Below are 12,158 nucleotides of genomic sequence, written 5' to 3'. Positions count from 1 at the left end.
AACAATAGTGATGCCTTGCTTTCAGCAAGCACCACTAAAAATAATAAGTATGAGCAATAACAATAGTGATGCCTTGCTTTCAGCAAGCACCACTAATAAGAATAATAAGTATGAGCAATAACAATAGTGATGCTTTCAAAAAAGCACCACTAATAAAAAAAAGAATAATAAGTATGAGCAATAACAATAGTGATGCCTTGCTTTCAGCAAGCACCACTAATAAGTTTAAATAGGATTTCAATAAGTTGGCTCTCTCAAGCCAACTTAATAATAATATTAATAATAAGTTTAAATAGGATTTCAGTAAGTTGGCTCTCTCAAGCAAACTTAATAAGTTTAAATAGGATTTCAGTAAGTTGGCTCTCTCAAGCCAACTTAATAATAAGTTTAAATAGGATTTCAGTAAGTTGGCTCTCTCAAGCCAACTTAACTAGATTAAAAAGTTCGTCGAGACAAACTTTAAGTTGGCTTGAGAAAGCCGGACCAGAAAGTTTGAAGAAGTTTGAAGTTTAAATTAGTTTGAAGTTTAAAGTATTTTAAAGTAGTTTAAAGTATTTTAAAGTAGTTTAAATTAGTTTAAATTAGTTTGAAGTTTAAAGTATTTTAAAGTATTTTAAAGTAGTATAAAGTAGTTTAAAGTTTAAAGTAGTTTAAAGTAGTTTGAAGTTTAAATTAGTTTGAAGTTTAAATTAGTTTAAAGTTTAAAGTAGCTGAAATCTATTAATGTGATAGATAGATAGATAGATAGATAGATAGATAGATAGATAGATAGATAGATAGATAGATAGATAGATAGATAGACAGACGTAGATAGATAGATAGATAGATAGATAGATAACTCTCACTCGCACATGCACTCACTCACACACAACACACACTTAACATTCACTCAGACGAACGCGCACACACACACTTAGAGTTTTTGAGTTTAGCGTTTAGAGTTTATACGTTTAAATGAAGTACATTTTGCAGTTTAAATTAGTTTAAAGTTTAAATTAGTTTGAAGACACACACACACGCACAGACATGTCCCATTTTCTTCTGAAAAACATTTGCTAGACACAGTTTGATGCATTGCTAGACACAATTGCCCTGCTCCCTCCAAAATGGACAAAACTGCATATTTGATAAGGGTAAAATAATAAAATAATAATCCCCTACAACAATCAACATTAATCTATTACAACTGTCACTATTGAAGTAAAATGTGAAAATAAATGGAAAGTGTTGCGGCATTACAGTTAAGATGATCACGTGTCATGCAAAGATTACTTTTCAGCGTTGAGCATTACAACCAATCACACACGTTTCTGTTGAGCTCATCACGCAATAACCAATCAGCTTAATTTAGATTAGTTACCGGTGGAAAAAACCCCCCCTGCGGATTCGCGGGAGTTTTTGCTGTTTTCAACACCATGTGCTCCTCACCTCAGTCAGTCAGACTTGGAATTATGTCGTGGGAAAGAGCATATACGATGTAAGTAAGGTATTAATTTATAATCCTTTTGTTTTTCATGCTAAAATAACAATGTCTTGATTTTCAAATGCGTAAAAAGCTAAACTAATTCATTAACTGTTATTGATTTGTGATACACAAAAACGTTTACTGTAAAAAGACACAATAGCCCATACAAAAATGTAATATATGGCCATATATGTACTTATATTTTAAATAGCATGACATATATCTATACATATATTTGACTTATATGAGAACACAATATATGCCTGCAACATATATCTATACATATATTTGACTTATCTGAGAACACAATATATGACTGCAACATATATTTGACTTATCTGAGAACACAATATATGACTGCAACATATATCTATACATATATTTGACTTATCTGAGAACACAATATATGACTGCAACATATATTTGACTTATCTGAGAACACAATATATGCCTGCAACATATATCTATACATATATTCGACTTATCTGAGAACACAATATATGCCTGCAACATATATCTATACATATATTCGACTTATCTGAGAACACAATATATGCCTGCAACATATATCTATACATATATTCGACTTATCTGAGAACACAATATATGCCTGCAACATATATCTATACATATATTCGACTTATCTGAGAACACAATATATGCCTGCAACATATATCTATAGGCTATCTATACATATATTCGACTTATCTGAGAACACAATATATGACTGCAACATATATCTATACATATATTTGACTTATCTGAGAACACAATATATGACTGCAACATATATCTATACATATATTTGACTTATCTGAGAACACAATATATGCCTGCAACATATATCTATACATATATTCGACTTATCTGAGAACACAATATATGACTGCAACATATATCTATACATATATTTGACTTATCTGAGAACACAATATATGCCTGCAACATATATGAACATTTATGTGTCCAAACATGTGAAGAAAATATTTGAGTTCATCCATATATGATACCATATATCTGCATATATTACAGTATAGTATTGGTTTCTCGCATATATGGACAACATTAATTATAAATATGTGACATACATATTTGTTTTCAACATATTTAATAAATGTATGTAAACATACACTGTAACCCTTTACTGTAAATTTACAACGAATTTCTTACAGAATTGTACTGTATTTCCATAATACAGTATTAAGCTGTATCTTTTACAGAACAGCTGTAAATATACAGCACATTTCTGTTTTCGTCCTGATAAATTCGTTACCATCATACTGACTGAAAAGGCATTGCATTGTGGGATTGATTTCTTTCGCGCTCAATTCAGTTCAAATGTGACGCGTCATGCGAGCAGACAGTAACGTTAGGCAGCTACAACAGGCAAACTCGTTTTGTCAGCGGGATTCAACTGAACAAATAATCATTCCTGTTATCAAGATAAACAATGTCTGCGAATCTGTGAGCAATTTTAAAGCTTTTTGGAGGTTCGGTTCGGTTCGTGTTTCAAACATTAGTTGCCTGTGACGCAGCAGAAAATGGACGACGTTAACGGTAGCAGCTACCTGAAGACGGATGGAAGAATTTGTCATTGAATAATCTAACCTGCGCGTGACGATAAGTGGGATTTAGAGTTTGAGAAGATGGAGAATTGTTCAACTGAGTGATACGGTAAGCCAATATATAAGTTTTTTTTTTGTGTGTGTGTGTGTGTGTGTGTGTGTGTGTGTTAGCATTTCTACATTGTTTTCACGTATTTGGTTTGATTTTGCGAACGCGGTTTACTACCGTGGCCGCGCAAGCAATTCACTGACTCTGTTCCACCTGTTTACCAAGTAACGTTAACTTCGACATTTCATATAATAGGCAACCTTTACAATGCTATTTGCATGACGTGCATTTGATATATATTTTTTTCGTTTTAGGCTTTGTAATCTGATGGCCATTGTTAATGTAAGTGCTTTTAAGTAGTGTTACAGTTATAGTCTATGTGGTAAAAAAAATGCTGTCAAATTCTGTCAGTTCTGTGATCGTGCTTTTGAATCGTTGTCAGAATTTTGCTAGCACATGAAAATCCATGTTCCTAATGCTGTTTTCAAATGTAGTAGGCCTATTCCTGATTGCCATCCCATGGTCCTACAACTACTCCCTAATTCAAAGAAGTTAGACGGTGTTATCCTTCAAGCAGATAAGTAGAGATTATTCAGCAAATCTCATTAATTTGTAATATGTTTTATGTTTTGGTTCTGTTGATCAAGGTTGTGCTGTCCTTTTTAAAAATTGTTTCAGGAATTTGCATCGCTGATGTCCAGCAATCTACATTTGCCAGAAAGTCCACGACTTATTTCCTGGTATGTAAACATTAAAGGGGTAGATGAAACCTAAAATGAAAAGCCATCATTTACTCACCCCACTGCAAAATATGTTTTTCTTAATTAGTGTTTTTATTTTGTTTCCAGTCCAGATATCTACAATTCTTACATGAAGAAGCATTTAATAGACACGTAAAAATTGTCTTGTTTTCTGAAAGAATAAGTCAAAATTAAGTGAGTTTATGCTTAAAACAAACAAAAGTATATGCCAGTGCATTTTAGCATTCTAACCAATTTTAATTTTTAGTTGAAAAATTTAATTCATAGAACTATGAATAGACAACTACATCGAACCACAGTGGAACCCACAGTAGTTAATTTTAATTATTAATATTATTTATTTTTTTATTTTTTTATTCCATTACAGGTCAATCTCTAAGCAACCAGTGCTGGACATTACGTTTGTAAGGTCAAGGTGTGTGTGGAAAGGATCACAGCCTCTTCATCCCTGGCCTGGCAGCGCTGTTTGCCTCCTCCTATAACTTCAGCTTGCAGTACCAGGAAGAGGCAGCACCTTGAGTTTGTTCAGAGGTTAGTCATTGGCATATTTGCCATTCATATATATATATATATTAGGGATGGGAACGACACGGGATTTGGGAAATCGACTGTCGAGGCCCATGTGTCGACTTTTTGTCGGATTGTCGGCCTTTCTTTTCTTTTTCTTTTTAAAGGGGGGGTGAAATGCTCATTTTCACTCAATCTCCTGTTAATCTTGAGTACCTAAAGAGTAGTATTGCATCCTTCATATCTCCAAAAAGTCTTTAATTGTATTATATTTATAAAAGACAGATAGGCTGTCCCGAGTCTTTCCGCAAAAAAACGAGCATCTGGAGGCGGGCCGTGTGGGCGGTATGCTATAGCTGTGCTAACCGAGCTAACAACACACAGAGACATTTTTTTTAAGCAGTTTACTCACCGAATGCGATCGCGAACCTTTATCATTGTGACTGCTCGATCCGCATTAGACGATCTGCAAATCCGTCGATCTGGGCTTTGTTTATAAAACAATCATCGTCAAAATGCAGGGAACAAACAGTCTTACACAGCTCCGTTGATGCTCTGAAAAAACAACTCCATCCACTGGTCCACTTAACGCTGGGTTCTTTGGGAATCTGTGCAGGGTTGTCTTGCCCTGGCATACAAAAACACACTTCTTTGGTGACATTGACTTCCAAAACCCGAGCACACAGCGCTTTGATGGCGTTCTGCTTTCGCTATCTTGCTCTGGTCTACGAGTGCGCGCGCGCGTCTTTCCGGGAGAAGTGGGGTCAACGGTCAAGTGGCGATCCCATTTAGAAAAAATTGATTGTTTTATTTAAAATGTTTTATTTCATTATGGGAAAAGTGGCACTTTATGATGTGTATTTGAATAGGAAATGTAATAAATTAAAAGCCAAAAAATAAATAAAATGCATTTTGGAAATCCCACAAGCCCCGCCCCCTCGACATGTCGACACTCAATTTTTTTTGTCGAGTGGAGCATGTGTCGAATGTCGGTCGTTTTGTCGAGAAAAAGTCCCATCCCTAATATATATATATATATATATATATATATATGTATGTATGTATGTATGTATATATATATATATATATATATATTAGACTGAATTGTGTCACTAACCTTGACTTGACAGTGTTTATTATGTTGACTACTGGTATGAACAATATGGCCCTGGTTTCCATACAGGGCTTAGCTTAAGCCAGGTCTAGGCCTTAATAAAATTAGGGTATTTAAGCAGCTTTTATAATAATGTATCATTAAAAAAAAAAAACATTACTGGTGTGCATCTTGAGATAAAACAGTGGCAGTCATATATTTTAAGATATGTCAGTGCAAGTTGTTTTCAGTTGAAGGATTAGTGAAAATTCTGTCATTAATTACTCACCCTCATGTCGTTCCAAACCTGGAAGACCTTCGTTCATCTTCAGAACACAAATTAAGATATTTTTGATGAAATCTGAGAGGTTTCTGAACCACCCATAGACAGCAACGTCTTTGCAACTTTTAAGGCCCAGAAAGCTAGTAAAAACATTGTTTAAATAATCCATGTAATTAGTGCAACCTTAAAGGAGAACTCCGGTCAATTTTAACATTGAGCTCATTTTTTTGTAAATTTGGAGTGCTGTCAATACAGAGAACAACGACAAAAATCGGTGTTGCCTACACCGTGTTATCCTCTTTTTAAAATTTGCACCCTGTTGACTTCAAGTTTTAAACCTGCTTTTAGCCTCTTAACATCCTTGATGTGTCATACAAGTGCCCAGCCATGTGAGTGATTCCTTCAGAGTGAACACGGGTGAATCTGACTGCAGTAGATGTGAAAGATATCTTGTTGAAACATCTACAAATGTCCATATATAGGTGAAAATGCCCCTTGAAATCAATTTAAGGTGGCAAATATTACCCCTTAATAAAAAATGTTAATTTCTGTCACTGCTGTAAACTGACCACTGCATAGAATATGAAAAATATGAATATCTTTGTCAGTCAGCTGTCAACAGGCCTAAATAAGCCATGGCACCAAGCACAGAAACACAATCAGTAAAATGTTATCTAATTATTATCAAGAAAACTTTGAAAATATCGATCAAGACATATTTTGTCAATATTGCACACCCCTAATGCATGGTATTAATTTTGATTTCTTCGGGTCTTAAAAAGGTCTTAAAAAGCCTTAAATTTGACTTTAAAAAATGTGCAGAAACCCTGCTTCATAATATTTAGGTTGAACCACTGTAGCTATATATTTACCAATGTTTTTACCACTTTTCTGGGCTTTGACAGTTGCAATGATATTGATATCAATGGAAGGACAAAACTATCAGATTTCATCAAAAATATCTTCATTTGTGTCCCGAAGATGAACAAAAGTCTTGAGGGTGAGTAATAATGACAGAATTTAAATTTTTGGGTGCAAACATGCATTTTAGTCTGGTAAATCATGTTGTCATATATGCAATAAACATTGCAAGGCTTGCAATTAAGTTAAATTACTTCTGTCACAAAGGTTTGGGCTGGATTCTGGCAGTGTGTGCTCTATATAAACGGAGAGTCTAAAGACTGCCTTTCCACTGATACTCTGATGGCACCGGATGAGGGCATGATATTGTTAATGAGCTGGGTGATGAGTAGACAAAAGTTGTAGAATAAAACTTTAAATCTGACAACCCCACTTCCAAAAATTTAGTTAGTTGACAGTGTGCATGTAAACAGACACATTGAGTTGATGTATTTTACCAGGGCAGAAAAAATATCAGTTATTGATCACAACATCCAACATTGCATTTTTAATTTTTTTTTCATGTTGTTCAGTTTTAGACAGCTTTTGTGCTGTCTCTCTTTGTCAAAATATATACACTCAGTTAATAATATTTAATTGTTGTTTTTTTCTGCCTTTTAGACACTTTCTTGACATCAATCCTGAATGTGGATCAAAAACAAAGAAAGGACAAGTAACTTCAAAGAAAACTGGCCAAGTTGTGCAAAACAAGAACACCACTGTAAGCCTACAGGTGTCCTCACTTCTGCGAAACCTTGCAGACTTTGGATGGGATTTCGTTTGCACTTTTATGGACTTCAAAAAAGAAACAGCATTTCACTGTCGTTATAAAGCTTGGAAGAGCCAGGACATTTTTTAATAGAACTCTGATTGTATTCGTCTGAAAGAATAATGTCATATACACCTAGGATGACTTGAGGGTGAGTAAATCATGAGCTAATTTAAAATTTTGGGTGAACTATTCCTTTAATTAAGTGCTAACTGTTACCTGTTTGTTGTTAAGTGTTAAAATTGCATTTTATGTTTAAAAAGTAATTCAGCCAACATGTTCACAGATGGCATTTTAACTAAATAAATGTTTTAAAACCCAGAAAATGTTTTTCTTTTTCCTAGTGTGACTACTCTTATGAAACCTTAAAGTATAATATTTTAATTATGTAATAATAAAAGCAGTATTCCCTGTAAAAATACAATTTATTGCTGTCGACAAGTTTAATAATGTAAAATGTGGTATATACTGTATTTGGTAATTACAGTGGAGTACTGTAAATGCTGTTTACTGTAGTAGTGTTGTAAAAATACAGTATGTGGATGGCAACCCAGCTGCCAGTATTTAACTGTAAATTTACAGTGAAAAGTTTTACAGTGTACATGCATGTGATACTGATGCATTTTTAAAGCTGTGGCATATGGTTATGGTACTTTGTGGATGTATTTGTCAAAAATGACAAAGAAAACACTGCATTATTGTATTAAAATACTATATTTAGTATTCACACAATAGACAAAATCTCCAACTATAGGCATTTAATTTCAAGGCATTCAGATATAAGATTTGTATCCCTAATATATGTGAAAGTATGTACTTTAGAAATAAGTACATATATGCATGTATACATATATGCGACATATTGTATACATATATGCGACATATATGCATGTATACATATATGCGACATATATGCATGTATACATATATGCGTCATATATGCATGTATACATATATGCGTCATATATGCATGTATACATATATGCGTCATATATGCATGTATACATATATGCGTCTTACATATATTTCACATTTATGTGCATATACGGGAAAATATATGGCACTTACATGAAAACGGACATTTTTGATATATTTTGAAATATATGTTTCATATATGTATATGTGTTTTACATATATGAATTTTGCATATATTCTCATATATGCAGCAGACATACATGGGCACTAACATTATATATGTAATTTACATATATTGACATATATTACATTTCTGTATGGGAGAGTAAAATTAATCTTTGCAATGCTGATGAAAAACCGATGTAGCATCGGAAAATAGCATCGTTTAATGCAGCTCAAAGGCGAATTAGTAATGACTAAATAGACTATAAATTAGCCCTGTTTTCAACATTCCTGATGCTTTCAAATCTTTAAATTTTCTGTATGGGTGTGTGTAATTTATGTGATGTTAGGCTACTCCATATTTGAAAACGCACTCTAAAACGCCATAGAAAAATCTCGAGGGAACCAGTGGGGCGAGAAGTGTGGTTTTGACCTACATGGACCACGCCGTCCTGAGTCGCAGAAAACACCAGATCACGATGTGATAAAACAAGTACACCCTTCGCTTTGAAACCAGTTTTAAAAACATTTCAAGCTTTCTTTAGATATAGCCTATTTCTTAATATTCTCTGTTAATTTATGATGAGATGCGCTCCAGTTAACGTGCAGTGCAAGTGACCGCGGCACGCCTCCATGATTATAGCCTATTGTCTGCTATATTTTCTTCTTATTTATTAAATACATGCAATTCGTTGATGAAACGTATTAAAATTAAGATACAATTTATACAAAACGAAATTCACTTTAAAGAAAGTCTTTCTACAAAACAAAACTTAATGAAGTGGTCAAAATCATGTCCGACCCACTACAAGTCTCTCGATATACTGAACATCCTATCTTACTCGTGCTGTTCACTTTTCATAAACAACATAGATGGAAAAAAATAACACTATAATATTTTAACAAATATGAAACTAAATTAGCTTTTTTAATGGCTACAACACATATAGTAGGCCTACAGAATATCTGTACAAATTCTGCACATTCATTTACTCCTTCTGAATTTTGCACACATAAGTTGAAAGGCATTTGTGTATAGTAAAACATATCTGCAACATTTATCAAGTTCACGGATAATTGTGCGTGCATTTATTAATTATTATCTTAATGAATAATGCAACAAGGACAAATCATGTAAACTGCCTTGTTTGTTTATTCAGAATGAAATGGATCGCAAATGGGTCCTAATGAAGAAACGTAAAAAAAAAAAAAAACGTGAACAATTATGAACACAGAAAATGAACAAGAAGGAACTTTGGATGGCCTAGTAGGCTACAACTCTAATTTAATTCAACAAGGTTTTAGAATATAAAATATTTTTTAAACAAAATAAATATTTTTAAAGTTTATTATCCCGGGCCCGGTGTGATGCGTGCGAGTGGAGGAGATGCTGAGCATGACACGTGACGTGTTGCATTTTGTAACACAAGTGCTCGATCAAGGGCCCGGCCCGGGTCAAGTTCCGGCTCGGGCAGAGAATCTAAGCTCTGATTTATCTGATCCTGTCCGTTAGCTTTGATCCATGTACGGCTTTTCAGAATGTCACCAAGTACAAATATTTATGTATTTTTTCAGCGAAAACTCTAGCTAGCTAGCTGGGAACAATGAAAAGGGTCCAGAGCAGCAAATGCAGTGAATGAAGTTCATGTTCTCATGATTTATTTTTATGAATAAAAATGTTTCAAAACATCCCCCCCTCTGTTTTTTTCACAAATCGCACCCTAGATAGATAGATAGATTATATATAAAGTTTATCTACATGTAAAATTAGCAATATGAATTCTTGTCTATTATGTATATCTGTTATTTTTAAATCGTCTGTTCTATTGAAGCCAAAGCTGCAGACAGAAATCAAACCCACCGGAGTCCAGCTGTGTGTCCATGAAGAGTGACGCGTCTATGGGGCTTCCAATAGCATTTAAAGGAAAACACACATCAACAGATCTGAGGTACAACATGTCTGTCTAGAGAGACTAGATCAGCTCTTCCCAGATCTTCTCTGGAGCCCCTAAAGGCGGGCGCACACGGTGCGATTTTTGCTGTTTTTACGAGCTCGCAGATGATTTTTTTCACTCGGGAGAAATCGAGTGGAATCGGTGATGCTCGCATGGTCGCGGCTCGCAGCGTGTGAGAGGAATTACGAGCCGAGCCAAGCACGTTATGAGCACCTCCCCGAACTCCCGATCATTTGTAAACATGTTCGGGGAGTCGGCCCGATTTTCACCAGCTGTCCCCTATTACCAAATTATACACAACCACGTGGGGCTATACCTCAGTGGCAGCAACCATACAGCGTGCGCATACACTCTCTCTCTCTCTCTCTCTCTCTCTCTCTCTCTCTCACTTCCGGTGTGACGTGTGATTGTTTGAGTGTGAGTGGAGCGATTGCGATTGAATCGGAGCTTGTGAGTGAGTCTTTCTTACTTTTCCTTGCTTTTCTATCTTGTTTAGGGTATTGTTTGAAAGTGGTGGTTTATTTGATTGTTCGGGCTGCGTGCTACCGTTTTTCTTTGCGGGCAGCATGACGGCCCCGCGAATGCAAGGTTTGAGTAAACTTACGCGGCGCCACGGAGTGAAAGTGGCGTCCGCGGTGAGCGTTGAAGACTGTTGCCTGGCTGCAGGAGAGGTCGTTGGGCATGAACATATCATGTCGGCCTCTAGAACGGTGCCACAGTCATTTTTCTTAGCTACGTTGAAAAGGCAAACGAGTTAGTTGAGACTGGAATAGTCATTGATAATCTTTTTACCCATGTTCTCCCACTTTCTATGCCATCCAAAAAGGTGCTGTTGTCTAATATTCCGCCTTTTATAAGTGATGAAACTTTAGTGAGAATTTTGTCCCGATATGGTAAATTGGTGTCACCTATTAAAATGATACCAATTGGAAGTGGTTCTCCTCTTTTGAAACATGTGGTTTCGTTTAGGCGATTTGCTTACATGATTTTAAAAGATGATCAAGATCTGGATCTTTCACTGCATCTCAAAGTTGACGAGTTCGACTATGTTATTTATGTTACTACGGACAAGATGAAATGTTTCAAATGTGGTGAAGTTGGCCATTTAATTCGTGCTTGCCCTGGTAAGAATAAAGAAAACAGCTTAGCGGCTGATGACATTGTTAATAATGTTACTGAGCCGGTCGAGGCCGGTCCGTCAAACGCGGTTCGGCCTGTGACAGAGACGGGTGCGGCAGAGACAGGTGCAGTGGTGGATCGAGAGGTAGAGAATCCCCCCGCAGCTGAGAGTGCGGCGATTCAGGTAAATTATCCCATAAATGTGTGTGAGGAAAATACGCTGAATGATGCTGAAACATCGAATATTCGTTCTTGCAAGTCGAATATGCAAGAAAAGGATAGTGCACCTATTGTTTTGCTGCCCGAATTGTTTTGTGATGGCATTGAAATGGAGACTCAAAAGTTCTCAAAATTCCATCAAAAAGGAAAAATTCGGACGTTTCTCAAACGGTTAGAGCTAAGAAATCTGACGTGGAAGATCAATATGGTGACAGTGACAGTGAGTCTTCTGATTCTAGCGTCGGTCTCTCTCAGAGTGACTTCTCTAGTCGCGGTTGTGAAGTGGATGACATTAAACTTTTTTTAAAAGCTACTAAAAACAAGAGAGGGGTCTGTGTAAATAATTATTTTTCTGACACAAAGCAATTTGTCGATAAAACCAGGTTTTTTATGTCA

The 12,158-nt window shown here is 35.5% G+C and overlaps 1 long non-coding RNA gene across 3 annotated transcripts; it reads left to right on the top strand.

Annotated features, from left to right (window-relative positions):
• The first annotated feature begins 2,348 nt into the window (after positions 1–2,348).
• On the top strand, positions 2,349–8,000 carry LOC311094017. Of its 3 annotated transcripts, XR_014608511.1 has the most exons (7): positions 2,349–3,139; positions 3,394–3,421; positions 3,574–3,819; positions 3,928–4,014; positions 4,208–4,371; positions 6,629–6,723; positions 7,245–8,000. It is a non-coding gene; the product is annotated as an uncharacterized lncRNA (long non-coding RNA). The 3 variants fall into 3 exon arrangements; XR_014608512.1 differs by lacking the exon at positions 6,629–6,723 and having other exon boundaries at positions 7,245–7,999; XR_014608513.1 differs by lacking the exon at positions 3,928–4,014 and having other exon boundaries at positions 7,245–7,998.
• Positions 8,001–12,158: the final 4,158 nt, after the last annotated feature.

Source organism: Abramis brama (genome assembly GCF_963993115.1).
Source record: "Abramis brama genome assembly, chromosome: 12".
In the NCBI taxonomy this organism is placed as follows: domain Eukaryota; kingdom Metazoa; phylum Chordata; class Actinopteri; order Cypriniformes; family Leuciscidae; genus Abramis; species Abramis brama.
Note: the sequence above shows the minus strand (reverse complement) of the source record. Positions and strands in the feature narration are given on the sequence as shown.